A 13,848-nucleotide genomic window follows, 5' to 3' on the forward strand; every position below is an offset into this window, starting at 1 on the left:
AATTAACATGGTTTTATGCATTGTATGTCATGTCTAAACAATCTTAGACCATAAGACCACAGGATATAGGAGCAGAATTAGGCCATTTGGCTCATTCAGTATGCTTCACCATTCCAATATGGCTGATTTATTATCCTTCTCAACTACATTCTCCTGACTTCTCCCCATAACCTTTGGTACCCTGACTAATCAAGAACCTATCAACATCTGATTTAAATATACTCCACTTCAACAATGACACGCCAGCACAGATTTACTACCCTCTGGCTAAAGGAATTCCAGCTCATGTCTGTTCTAAATGGATGACCCTCTACTCTGAGGCTGTGCTCTCTGATCTTAAACTCACCCACTGTAGGAAACATCCTCTCCACATCCACTTTAACTAGACCTTTCAATATTCGATGGGTTTCAATGAAATCCCCCCCTCATTCTTCTAAACTCCACCAAGTACAGGTGCAGAGCCATCAAATGTTCCTCATATGTTAATCCTTTTATTCCCAGACTTATTCCTATGAACCTCCTCTGGACCATCTCCAATGCCAGCACATCTTTTCTTAGATAAAAGGCCCAAAACTGCTCACAATACTCCAAGCGTGTTCTGACTAATACCTTATAAACCTTCAGCATTACATCCTTGCTCTAATATTCTAATCTTCTCAAAATGAATGCGAACATTGCATTTGCCTTCCTGATCACTGACTCAACCTGCAAGTTAATCTTTAGGGAACCCTGCACAAGGACTCCTAAGTCCCTTTGCATGTTTGATTTTTGAATTTTCTCCCTGTTTAGAAAACAGTCTGCAACTTTATTCCTTCTACCAAGATGCATGACCATACATTTCCCAACACTATATTCCATCTGCCACTTCTCCCAATCTGTCCAAATCCTTCTGCAGGCTCCCTGCTTCCTCAGCACTGCCTGCCCCTCCACTTGTCTTTGTATTGTCTGCAAACTTGGCCACAAAGCTATCAATTCCATCATCCAAATCATTGACATATAATATGAAAAGAAGTGGTCCCAACCCAGTCCCTGCAGAACACCACTAGCCAACCATAAAGGCCCTTTTATTCCCACTCTTTGCCTCCCACCATTCAACCAATCTTCTATCCATACTTTTACTGGCCCTATAATGCCATAGGCTCTTAACTTGTTAAACAGCGTCATCTGCAGCACCTTGCCAAAGACCTTCTGAAAACCCAAGTAAACATCTCTTTTGTCTGCCCTTCCCATTATTTCCTTAGAGAATTCCAGCAGATTTGTTAGGCAAGATTTCCCCTTAAGGAAACCATGTTGTCTTTGGTTTATTTTATCATCTGCCTCCAAGCATCCTGAAACCTCGTCCGTAATAATGGACTCCAATACCTTCCCAAGCACTGAAGTCAGGTGATCTAGTCTACAGTTTTCTTTCTGCCTCCTTCCCTTCTTAAAGTGTGGAGTGACACTTGCAATTTTCCAGTCCTCCAGAACCGTTCTAGAAACCAATGATTCTTGAAAGATCATTACTAATGGCCTCCACAATCTCTTCAGATACCTCTTTCAGAACTCTGGGGTGTAGTCCACCAGATCTAGGTGATTTATCTACCTTCAGACCTTTCAGCTTCCCAAACATCTTCTCCTTAATAATAGCAACTACACTAACTTCTGTCCTGACACTCTTGAATTTCTGGCATACTGTTAGTGTCTTCTACAGTGAGGGATGATGCAAAATCTTTTATATGATATGAGAAGTTTATTTTATATAAATGGCTAGCTTCTTTTCATATTTTATCTTTTCTCTCCTTATCGCTTTTTAGTTATCTTCTGTTAGTTTTTAAAAGCTTCCCAATCTACTACCCTCCCAATAATTTTCTCTTTTTTGTATGTACTGTCATTGACTTCCTGCACCTATCCAGCACTTTCTGAATTGCCCCCAGAAACTCCAGCCCCTGCTGTTCCGCTGTCATCCCTGCTTGTATCCCTTTCCAATCAACTTTGGCCAGCTCCTCTCTCAGCCCCCTGTCATTCCCTTTACTCCGCTTTAATACTGATACATCTGACTTTATCTTCTCCCTCTCAAACTGCAGAGTGAATTTTATCATATTATGATCACTGTCTCCTAAGGGTTCCCTTACCTTAAGCTCCCTAATCAAATCTGTTTCATTATGCAATGCCCAAGCCATAACTGCCTTTCCCCTAATGGGCTCAACTACATGCTGCTCTAAAAATCCGCCTAGTAGGTATTGTACAAATTCCTTCTCTTGGGAATCAGAACCAACCTCTACTGCCCTTAAGTGACTTCAATCCTGAAAAATAGTTCTTTAACCACAATTTTAGCTGTGGCTTCTAATATCTTATTCATTGACATTTTTTTTTAGTTGTTATTCAGCAGTAGATCACAGTGATTTATCATGGCCAATTGGATTTCTACTTCCTAACGGTAGAGCAAACTGAGACACATTAATGCAAAACATTTCAGTCATTAGATGTTCTGTTAATAGTATTCCTGATTAAAGTTATTACGCATAGTCATGTACCAAATCGAATTGCATCTGCCATGAGACCATAAGACCATCAGACATAGGAGCAGAATTAGGCTATTCAGCCCATCGAATCTGCCCTTCAAAGTGAGTTGGGCCCTTTGACCAGATTGATAATATCTTTCTGAAGTCTGTTACTATTCTCCATTTTTGAATATTGCTTCAACTGTATGTTTTAAAGAAAATCCCTAATACCCAAGACAAATTCATGATTATCGATTAAGGAAAGAAGTGGTCCCTATTTTTGAGTATTGGCGAATACTTCAAGAAAGTTCCATTTAATCTAGACATAATTCATCAATTTTCTCTGCTCTCAGATGCATCATGTTCACATCGTCATCATTGCTTTAGTCTTATAGATTTATTTGAGATAAATATTTTACTTTCAAATATCGAAGCACTAAATTTGAAACCAGATTTAAAATATTTTTGACCACCTTCCCAAGTTTTCTGTCATATTGTCATATCACCTGTTTATTCTTCCCTCTTGTTCATTTTGTCCACACCATTCCTGCTCCTTTGACATTGTTTATAAAGCTTGTTCATAAACAGTGTGCTTGCATGTATGACCTTCTTGTAGAGAAATGGACTGATGTCAAAGTCTAGACAGAAATATAGGTCATGGTGACATTTTGTCCTTTAACGTAACCTTCCCCAGCCATCTATATTTTACATAAAACTAATTTATTGTTAAATCAAACCTTCATTTTGTTCCTTGCTTCTCTAACACTTTTCTTGCTTCAGTATATGACATGCCTCCATTTCTTTCACCTTCTCTACAAAATCCTTGTTCTTGATTGCTCCTCTCATTGAGATATCCTTTTTATAAATCAGTCTCTGTACAGAATTACTCCTCATCTTCAGTAGTTTCAATTTCTGTGTTTGTTTACTTCATTTTCAGTGTCTCATACCCATTCCTTTGTAGCAGCCAATGCTCCTCTGACTACAACATGGTTACATTGCTTTTTGGATCAAACCATACTCTGAAAATTTGCATTAACGAAACAGTTCATCCAAACCAATGAAATCTGCAGTGTGAAGTGCCCAGCCTTCTAAGAAACAATGAACTTCAGATCTGTGAAGATAAAAAACACACAGCTCTAATTAGCAGAATTTCTAGGCAACTGAACTTGATTTTATCCTGACTTAACTAATTATAAACAACAATAAATTCCTCAACTTTAGAAAGGGTAAAATGAAACCAATATCCTTTCACTTCATTTTGCACCATAACAAATGTACCTAGTCACTGTACTACTTAGTTGTCACACACAGAGCAAACCTGCCTGTGTAACAGTAGTTAGCTAAATTCGATTTCTTGATGGTAAATAGATTTCGTCTGCAACTAAGCCCCTCAGCTCACACATATCAAGATTTCAAATAAAATGTTAATAAGTATAAAATCATAAAACAAAATTGAGAAGAAGGCCAATAATTTTGTTTAGCTGACTTATGCAATGCAACTGCTTAAGAATAACCTATGAGTTTCAATTTGTGATACGCGGCCAAGCCTAAGGCTGATATTTCTCTAACATTCACTGGTGTTTGTTGAAATTGGCAAGGCAACGAAGACTTAAGTGGATTTATTTGTTCAATATGAGATAGCTATAACCTTGAAATACTGGGAATTTTCAAATTCCATGGGACTTTGCTGCAATCCCAGTAGATTTGAAAGTGAAAGGCCTTTGGTTTATATCTCACAGCACCCTGAAATACTATGGGCTGCAGTTGAAAACATTTCTTATCAACAACAAACAGACACAGTAGTGCATAAAACTGAGATGTTCTTTCTAGATCTGAGAGTTGGTTTATGGTGTTTCCCAGTGATTGTGCATTTTGATAACAGTAGCCATTCTGATTAAATTCTTTAAATACACAATGGTTGAAATGGTTGATTGAATAAATGATAAGCAAATCAAATTAATTCATGCCAAGATTCCGATACAATTAGGTGTTGTTGGCTTATCTGGTACAAAATATGTTTTCTTTTTGGAGAGTTTTAGGAAGGGTGACAACGATTGAAATTCCAAGTTTTTTTTAATGCCACTAAAACACGGAACTGTTCTTGGAATAAATTTGCATAGTATAATTCAAAGATCTCTGTGCAGGAGAAATGGTCTAAAGACAGCAGTTATCTGTAAATGGTCTCCTTGAACTTAAAGATTAGCTTTATTGGTCACGTTGAAACATATACTGAAGTGCGTCATTTTGCATCAACGACCAACACAGTGTGTGGCTGCACTGGGCACAGCTTACAAGTGTTGCCAAGCATCCGTCCTGATGAAGTGCATTGAGAGGTTGCTCATGAAACATATCGACTCCAGCCAGAGGAGTGACTTGGATCCGCCCTAATTTACATGTTGTCACAACAGGTCGAAGGCAGATACCATTTCACTCAGCCCTGGAACATCTGGAGAATGAAGAAGAATACATCAGGATGCTCCTCATTGACTACAGCTCTGAATTCAACACGATCATCCCATCAAAACTCATTAATAGCTCCAAGGCCTTGATAGCTCCCTGTGCAATTGGATCCTCGGTTTCCTAACTTGCAGACCCCAGTCAGTTCAGATTGGCAACAACATCTCTCCGCCACCACCATCCAGGTCATGCTTTCTTCTCACTGTTGCCGTCGGGAAGGAACTGCAGGAGCCTTTGGTCTCATACTGCCAGGTTCAGAGCCCTCAGTCACCTCCACACTGAACTAATCCACAATCTATGGACTCATTTTCAGGGACTCTACAACTTCATATTCTTAAGTAAAGTAAAGGCATCCGTTAGTCTTGCGAGACCATGGATCTGCGCCTGGAAAGTCTTCACTCTCCAGGGCGCAGGCCTGGGCAAGGTTGTATGGAAGACCAGCAGCTGCCCATGCTGCAAGTCTCCCCTCTCCACCACACCGATGTTGTCCAAGGGAAGGGCATTAGGACCCATACAGCTTGGCACCGGTGTCGTTGCAGAGCAATGTGTGATTAAGTGCCTTGCTCAAGGACACAACACGTTCCCTCGGCTGGGGCTCGAACTCATGACCTTCAGGTCACTAGTCCAATGCCTTAACCACTTGGCCACATGACCACATATTCTTAATATCTCAATAAATCTATCCATTTATTTATTTATGTATGTTCTTTTTTGTAATTGCACAGCTTGTCTTACACACTTTGGCTGCTTTGCCTGTTTTTTTGTTTGTAGATTTTCATTGATTCTATTATGTTTCTTTGAATGCCTGCGAGGAAATGAATCTCAGGGTAGCATATGGTGACATATACATACCTTGATAATAAATTTACTTTGAACTTTGACTGCTTCCAGTGCCAACATAGCATGTTCACAACTTACTGACCCCATCCCATACCTCGTTTGGAATGTGCGAGGAAAACTGAGCATCCAAAGGAAAAGCACACAGTTGAGGGGAGAAAGTACAAACTCCTTACAGACAGCAATTGAACCCTGATCTTCCATTAACTGGCACTGTGAATATTGTGATAACTGCTATGCTACTGAGCACTTCACAAGGAAAACAAGGAGAGCACAAAATGATAAAATATAACGCTTTGCAACCAAGCAAATATGGGCATTACTTGTAGACTTACTTCTCACCTTTTTACCTCCATTCAATTTATAGTTATGATGAAACAGATTGGTTTAATCATGGGGATGGAAGAGATTAGGCAGATGCTAGAAGTCTTATGGAACATCCACAAAATGCTGAAGGAAATCAGCAGGCCATTTATAAGTCCATAAGACCAGAAGGTTTAGGAACAGAATTAGGCCATCTGGCCCATTGCGCTGGCTTTACATTTCATCGTGGCTGATCCAATTTTCCTCTCAGCCCCAATATCCTGCCTTCTCCCCATATCTCTTCATGCCCTGACCAAGCAAGAATTGATTAACCTTTGCCTTACATATACATAAAGATTTGGCCTCCACAGCTGACTGTGGCAAAGAATTCCACAGATTCATCACACTTTGGCTAAAGAAATTCCTCCTCCTCTTCATTCTAAAAGGTCTCCTCTCTAGTCTGAAGTGTGGCCTTTGATCTTAGACTCTCCCACCACGGGAAACATCCTCTCCAGATCCACTCTATCAAGGCCTTTCGCCAATCGATAGGTTTCATTGAGGTCAACCCTTATTCTTTTGAATTCTAGTGAATACAGGCCCAGAGCCATCAAGCAGTCTTCACACGACAAGCCATTTAATCCTGGAATCACTTTTGTGAACCTCCATTGAACCTTCTCCAGTTTCAGCAATCCTTTCTAAGAGTGTGATCTGAAATCTGCTCACAATACTCCACATGGGGCTTCATCGGTGCTTTATCAAGTCTCAACACTACATCCTTGCTTTTATATTCTAGTCCTCTTGAAATGAATGCTAACATTGCATTTGCTTTCCTTACCACAGACTCAACCTGCAAATTAACTTTTAGGGGATCTCAGATTTTTGTATTTTCTCTCCGTTTAGAGAATAGCCTATCCTTTCATTTCTTCTACCAAAGTGCATGACTATACGCTTCCCAACACTGCCATCTGCCATTTCTTTGCCCATTCCTCTAATCTGTCTACACCTTTCTGAAGCCTCTCTACTTCCTCACACCTATCTGCCCCTCCACCTATCTTTGTATCGTCTGCAAACTTTGCAACAAAGCCATCAATTCCATCATCCAAATCATTGACATATAACGTAAAAAGAATCAGTCCCAACACAGACCCCTGTGGAAAATCACTAGTTGCTGGCAGCCAACCAGAAAAGGCTCGCTTTCTTCCTAATCTTTGCCTCCTGTGAATCAGCCACTGCTTTATCCAAGCTAGAATCTTTTCTGTAATTCCATGGGTGTGTAGCTTGTTAAGCAGCCTCATGTGTGACACCTTGTCAAAGGCCTTCTGAAAATCCAAGTACACAACATCAACCAATTTTCCTCTGTCTATCTTGCTTGTTATTTCTTCAAAGAATTCCCACAGATTTGTCAGGCAAGATTTTCCCTTGAGGAAACTATGCTTATTCTATCATGTGCCTCCAAATACCCTGAGACCTCATCCTTAATAATTGACTCCAACATATTCCCAACCACTGAGGTCAGACTAAATGGCCAATAGTTTCCTTTCTTCTGCCTCTCTCCCTTCTTGCAATTTTCCATTCTTCCAAAACCGTTCCAGAATCTAGTGATTCTTGAAAGATCATTACTAATTCCTCTACAATCTCTTCAGCCACCTCTTTCAGAACCCGGGAGTGTACACCATCTGGCCCAGGTGACTTATCTACCTTCAGACCTTTCAGTTTCCCAAGAACCTTCTCTATAGTAATGGTAACTTCACACACTTCATGCCTCTGACACTTAGAGCTTCCAACATATTGCTAATGTCTTCCACTGTGAAGGCTGATGCAAAATACTTATTCAGTTTGTCTACTATTTCTTGCCTCCCATTACTACCTCTCCAGCATTGTTTTCCAGCAGTACAGTATCCACTGTCACCTCTCTTTTACACTTTATGTGTCTGAAGAAACTTTTGGTATCTTCTTTAATGTTGTTATCTAGGTTACTTTTGTATTCCATCTTTACCTTCTTAATGACTTTTTTAGCTCCCTTCTGTTTGTTTTTAAAAGTTTTCCAATCCTGTAACTTCCCAATCATTTTTGCTCTACTATATGCCCTCCCTTTGGCTTTTATGTGGGCATTGACTTCTCTTGTTAGCCACGGTTGTGTTGTCTTTCCTTGAGAATACTTCCTCTTTGGGATGTATGTATCCTGCATCTTCCATATTGCTTCCAGAAACTCCATCCATTGCTGTTTTGCCATAATCACTGCCAGTGTTCTTTTCCAATCAATTCTGGCCAAATCTTCTCTCATGCCTCTGTAATTCCCCTTACTTCACTTAATATGAATACATCTGACTTTAGCATCTCCTTCTCATATTTCAGAGTGAATTCGATCATATTATGATGACTTTCCCCAAAGGGTTCTGTTTCCTTAAGGTCTCTAATCAATTCTGGTTCATTGTACAACACCCAATCCAGAATAGCTGATCCCCTTGTGGGCTCAAGCATGAGCTGCTCTAAAAAGCCATCACATAGGCACTCTAGAAACTCCCCCTCCTGGTATCCAGCACCAGCCTGATTTTCCCAATCCACCTGCATATAGAAATCCCCCATGACTATTGTAACATTGCCCTTTAAGCATACATTTTCAATCTCCCATTGTAATTTGTAGATCACGCCCTTACTACTGTTTGGGAGTCTGTATACAACTTCCAATAGGATCTGTTTACTGTTGCAGTTCCTTAGCTCTATCCACAGTGGTTCAACACCTTCCGACTCTATGTCACCTCTTTCTAATGATTTGATTTCATTTTTTTACCAACAGAGCAACACCACACCCTCTGCCTTCCTGCCTGTCCTTTCAATACAATGTGTATCCTTGGACATTAAGCTCCCAGCTATAAATCTCCTTTCAGCCATGATTCAGCGATGCCTACAAAATCATACATGCCAATCTGTAACTATGCTGCAGGTTCATTGACCTTATTCCATATACTGCGTGCATTGTCATCTATGGAGGGAATTAACTGGTCGATATTCCAGGCCAAAACCTTGACTGGAAAGGAAGGTAACAGAAGTAGGAAAGTGAAGGTAGAAGGAAGGGAATGAGTGCAAGCTAGAAAGTGGTAGGTAAGACCCTCTACCAGTTTGTCCTTCTCCCAGCCTCTCACCTTCTTATTTTAGCTTCTCCTGCCTTCAAGGGGTCTTGGTCTGAAATCTCGATGGTATACTTTCCTCCATGAATGCTGCCAGACCTGATGAGCTCCTGCAGCATTTTGATTGGTTTAATAAGTTGTGTTTCACACCAAAATTCCACATTAGAAGAATATTATTGAAACTGTTGCCTAGGCACGTTCTGCTCCATCCTGTCTTTCTGAGATTAGTGTATATCACAGACTAATTGGCTCTTCTCGCGGCCTTGGATCACCTGGGCAATACTAATACTTATGCCAGGCTGCTGTTTATTGACTATAGCTCAACATTTAACACAATCATTCCTACCCGTTTTATCACAAAGCTCCAAAACACAGGCCTCTGTACCTCCCTCTGCAACTGGATCCTTGACTTCTTCACCGGAAGACCACAGACTGTGCGGATCCGAAGCAACATCTCCACCCCACTGACAATCAACACTGGAGCACCTCAAGGATGCGTGCTTAGCCCACTGCTCTACTCTCTCACACCCACGACTGTGTGGCTAGGCCCAGTTCAAATGCCATCTATAAATTTGCTGACAACATAACTATGGTTGGCGGAAATTCAGATGGTGACGAGAAGGCATACAGGAACGAGATATATCAGCTAGTTGAGTGGTGTCACACCGGCAACCTTGCACTCAACGTCTGTAAGATCAAAGAATTGATCTGAACTTCAGAAAGGGTAAGACAAGGGAACACACCCCAGTCCTCATAGAGGGATCAGAAGTGGAAAAGCAAGCAATTTCAAGCTCCATTTTGTCAATATCCCTTAGGATGCTGGGCTCAACATTTCAATGCAGCTACAAAGAAGGCACGACAGTGGCTATATTTCATTAGGAGTTTGAGAAGACTTGGTATGTCACCAAGGACACCTGCAAATTTCTACAGATGTACCGTGGAGAGCATTCTAACTGGCTGCACCATTGTCTGGTACGGGAGGGGGCTACTGCACAGGATTGAAGCGAGTCGTGGAAAATTGTAAACTCTTAGCTGCATCATGGGCACAAGCTGCATCAGCGCTGGACTTTGGGGCAGATGATCCTGAGTTCGAATCCAGCTGGGTCCCAACCTGGGTAGCAGCAGTATCTGTGTGGAAGAAAGGCCTGGCAATCTACTTCCGTATTGTGTCACGAAAACCCTATGGACAACGACACTACGCATAGGGTCGACATGAGTCGACAACAACTTCTCAGCACTCAGAAACAACTACAACATACATCTCTGCTTACTGTAATTCACATTTTATTTTTATGTGTTGCAATGTACTGCTGCACGTAACAAATAATATATCATATGCCGGTGATAGCTTATCTGATTCGGATTCTGACTAATATGTGGATTGCACCACGTGGCTGCTCTAGTTCAAAGAATCAACTGAATCAGAAGAAAAACAAGTCACTATAAGAAATGGATCAGTATATGAATGAGCACTTAGCATCACCATACTTAAATAAATCTGTACAGTAACTCCAAGGAAGGGAGGAATTTGCATTTCCAAAGGGCCAGTTGTATGGACAGGACATTATTAAATGCTTCATGGTCAGTAAAGTGACCTTGAAGTGTTGACATTGATACAATGCTTTCAAAAGCAGCAGCTGATTTCCTCGCAGCGTGGTCTACAGATACCGACTGAATAATGAGGTGCCTAGCTGGTAGTGTGCTCACGTGTACACATATCTGGATTCAGCATTATAGCCAGCGTATTCTAAGAATAACAGAGTACATGGCCAGTTTTATCTTGAAGCCCGAAAGCCCAATTCACTTTGACACTATAAGTGTCAATTTACCAGTGGTAACAGGTTCAATTGCTCTTTAGTTTATGTATCTAAGTGGAATTGACAAGGCTGCTGTCAGAGAACAATAAACCACTGACAGACATCACTATTATAGATCACTCTGCATGGCTGGAGTTACTCTGATACCAAATTCACATAAGGACACATATCCAAATATCTTACACATTCATTCACAAGTCAATTTCAGATTAAATTTGGCCGCTTCGTTCCCGTGTGTGATTTGCATCTAAAATTCATTACAAGAAGGTTTCTGTGTGGTTGTGGGGTGGAAAGTGAGCGTCTTATAGACAAAAATTCCTTAAAATCTGCCATGAAAATTAAGAGTTCCTGGAAGGTTTTCTATTAATTGCCTCTTATTACTCAATCCAATTCATACAGCCTTTCCAAAAAATGAAATCAACCATATCAAAAAATAGTTTTATCTATTGTACCTTCGCCCCATAACACAACTGATCATATTGGAGAGAACTGAGCGAATGTCATGACAAGTTCACATCCTGCTGAACTCCTATTGTAGCTAATTCTTTTCATATGTTAAAACATTGGGTTTCAATTTATGCAGGAAAACAAACTGAACTGAAGAATGTGATCCCAAAACTCTTATAAAATCCAATGTAATCTGAAGGAATTAAATGTATTCAGTTGTTTTGGAACAAAGCATTGGTAACAGCCATGTACTCTAATTTATTTGTGAGTTTTGAGTTGGCATCTTTTCAAGATTGTTTATTGTCATTCTTCAGTACATGAGTGCACTGAAGAATGACTGAAGTGAAGTCTCCCATCCACTACATAATGTACTGGGTGGGCACAGGAGTACATTCAGCCAGAGACTCATTCCACCGAGATGCAACACTGAGCGTCATAGGAAGTCATTCCTGCCTGTGGCCATCAAACTTTACAACTCCTCCCTTGGAGGGTCAGACACCCTGAGCCAATAGGCCGGTCCTGGACTTATTTCCATCTGGCATAATTACATATTATTATTTAATTATTTATGGTTTTCTATTGCTATATTTATACTCTATTCTTGGTTGGTGCAACTGTAACGAAACCCAGTTTCCCTCGGGATCAATAAAGTATGTCTGTCTATCTATCTATCTATCTAAATGATTGTTATTCTGGATCCGATGCAGCTTAAAAAATAACAATAAGCATAAAGTACACAACAAAAAAGCACAATAAATATAGATATGAAAGCGATTCTATAAAACACAATGTACAAGTAACTTAAATTCATAGTCTGATTGTATGTACATAAAGTGACACTAGGTGATGTGTATTTTGTAGTGTGGTGTGGTTAATGAGTGGATGTGTTGGTCAGCCCATCGGCTTGAGCAAAGTATTCTGGTTGGGTGAAGTATCGGCTTGGGGGAAGTATTGGGGGGAATTTTCTGGGTTTAAAGAGCAGACATGTACAAATTAGCAGAATTCGAAGATTTAAAAATAGGAACAGAACCACTTATCAGTTAGCATCTGAATTAAAGAGTATTTTGTCCCATTTATCAGATTGTGCTAACTACTCACAAACCAAAACACCTTTATTGTTCGTTCAGTTTCAAAATCGACTGAAGGACTGGGTTGCTTAGATTGTGGGGATGTCTATATTCAGAAATAATTATGTGTTACTGCCACAGTATTCATTGTACATGACTTTGAAACAGGAGAATGTTAAATGAAATATTGTTTCCTGAGATAACAGTTATGATTTGGTTTATTTATTCTCGAATCCAGGCAGAGCCTGGAAGACTGATATTTACTGGCTGAGTGGAAGAGGTGGTGGTGCATCTTATCCATGGTCTACTGATATATCTCCTATTACAACCTGTTGTATCAGTTTGTAAAGCAGTCTTAAGTGCAAGTGGAAGAATGTGAATGTAGGGAAGTCAGAAAACCTGAAATATTTTGGAAATTTGCCCAGTTCACTTCTAGACATGTTGGAAACTCTAAAATGGCTCTTTGAACTTAGAATGGAATTTCATATTCCTACTTTCAAAGAGGCTATTGCAAATCAAACAATTTTGTAACATCGGTTCTCATTTCTGGCCTCCTTCTTTCCAGAGAAAAAATGTTCAGTCTGCCTAATCTTTCCTGATGCACATGTCCCCTCAATTCTGGTAACAGCCTTGTAAAGTTCCATAGAATTGTCATATTTAAACATTTTCTTTCTTTCTTTATTTTTGAGATCAAGGCTTTGCTGGCAGGGCCAGAATTTATTATTAATCTCTAACTGCCCTTGAAAAGTCTCCTTTAACCACTACAGTCCTCCTGGTCTAGGTAATCCCATGGTGTTTTTGGGTAAGGAGTTCTCAGATTTGAACCCAGTGAGGATGAAGGACTGGTAAAGTATTTACAAATTAGGATAGTGCATACCTTAGTTAGACTGCACATGGAGTACTGTGTTCAGTTCTGGTCACCTCACTACAGGAAGGAAGTGGATACAATAGAGAGAGTGCAGAGGGGATTTACGAGGATGCTGCCTGGATTGGAGAGCAGGTTTTATGACAATAGGTTGAGTGAACTTGGCCTTTTCTCCTTGGATCGACAGAGGATGAGAGGTGACCTGATAGTGGTGTATAGATGATGAGAGGCATTGATCATGTAGATTGCCAGAGGCTTTTTCCCAGGGCTGAAATGGCTAACATGAGTGGGAATAGTTCTAAGGTGCTTGGAAGTAGGTGCAAAGGGGATATCAGGAGGAAGCTTTTACACAGAGAGTGGTGGGTGTGTGGAATGCACTGCCAGCAACAATGGTAGATGTAGGTGCAATAGGGTCTTTTAAGAGGCTCTTAGACGGGCACATGGAGC

The 13,848-nt window shown here is 40.4% G+C and overlaps 1 long non-coding RNA gene across 1 annotated transcript in view; it reads right to left on the reverse strand.

Annotated features, from left to right (window-relative positions):
* Positions 1-3,549: 3,549 nt before the first annotated feature.
* The window catches only part of LOC134355201 (uncharacterized), a 55,724-nt gene continuing 45,425 nt past the window's right edge, over positions 3,550-13,848 (reverse strand). Inside the window, exon 3 of the long non-coding RNA XR_010019978.1 lies at positions 3,550-3,591. This is a non-coding gene — a long non-coding RNA (uncharacterized LOC134355201). The remainder of the gene's footprint in view (positions 3,592-13,848) is intronic.

This window comes from Mobula hypostoma, chromosome 12 (genome assembly GCF_963921235.1).
Source record: "Mobula hypostoma chromosome 12, sMobHyp1.1, whole genome shotgun sequence".
Taxonomy (NCBI): Eukaryota; Metazoa; Chordata; class Chondrichthyes; order Myliobatiformes; family Myliobatidae; genus Mobula; species Mobula hypostoma.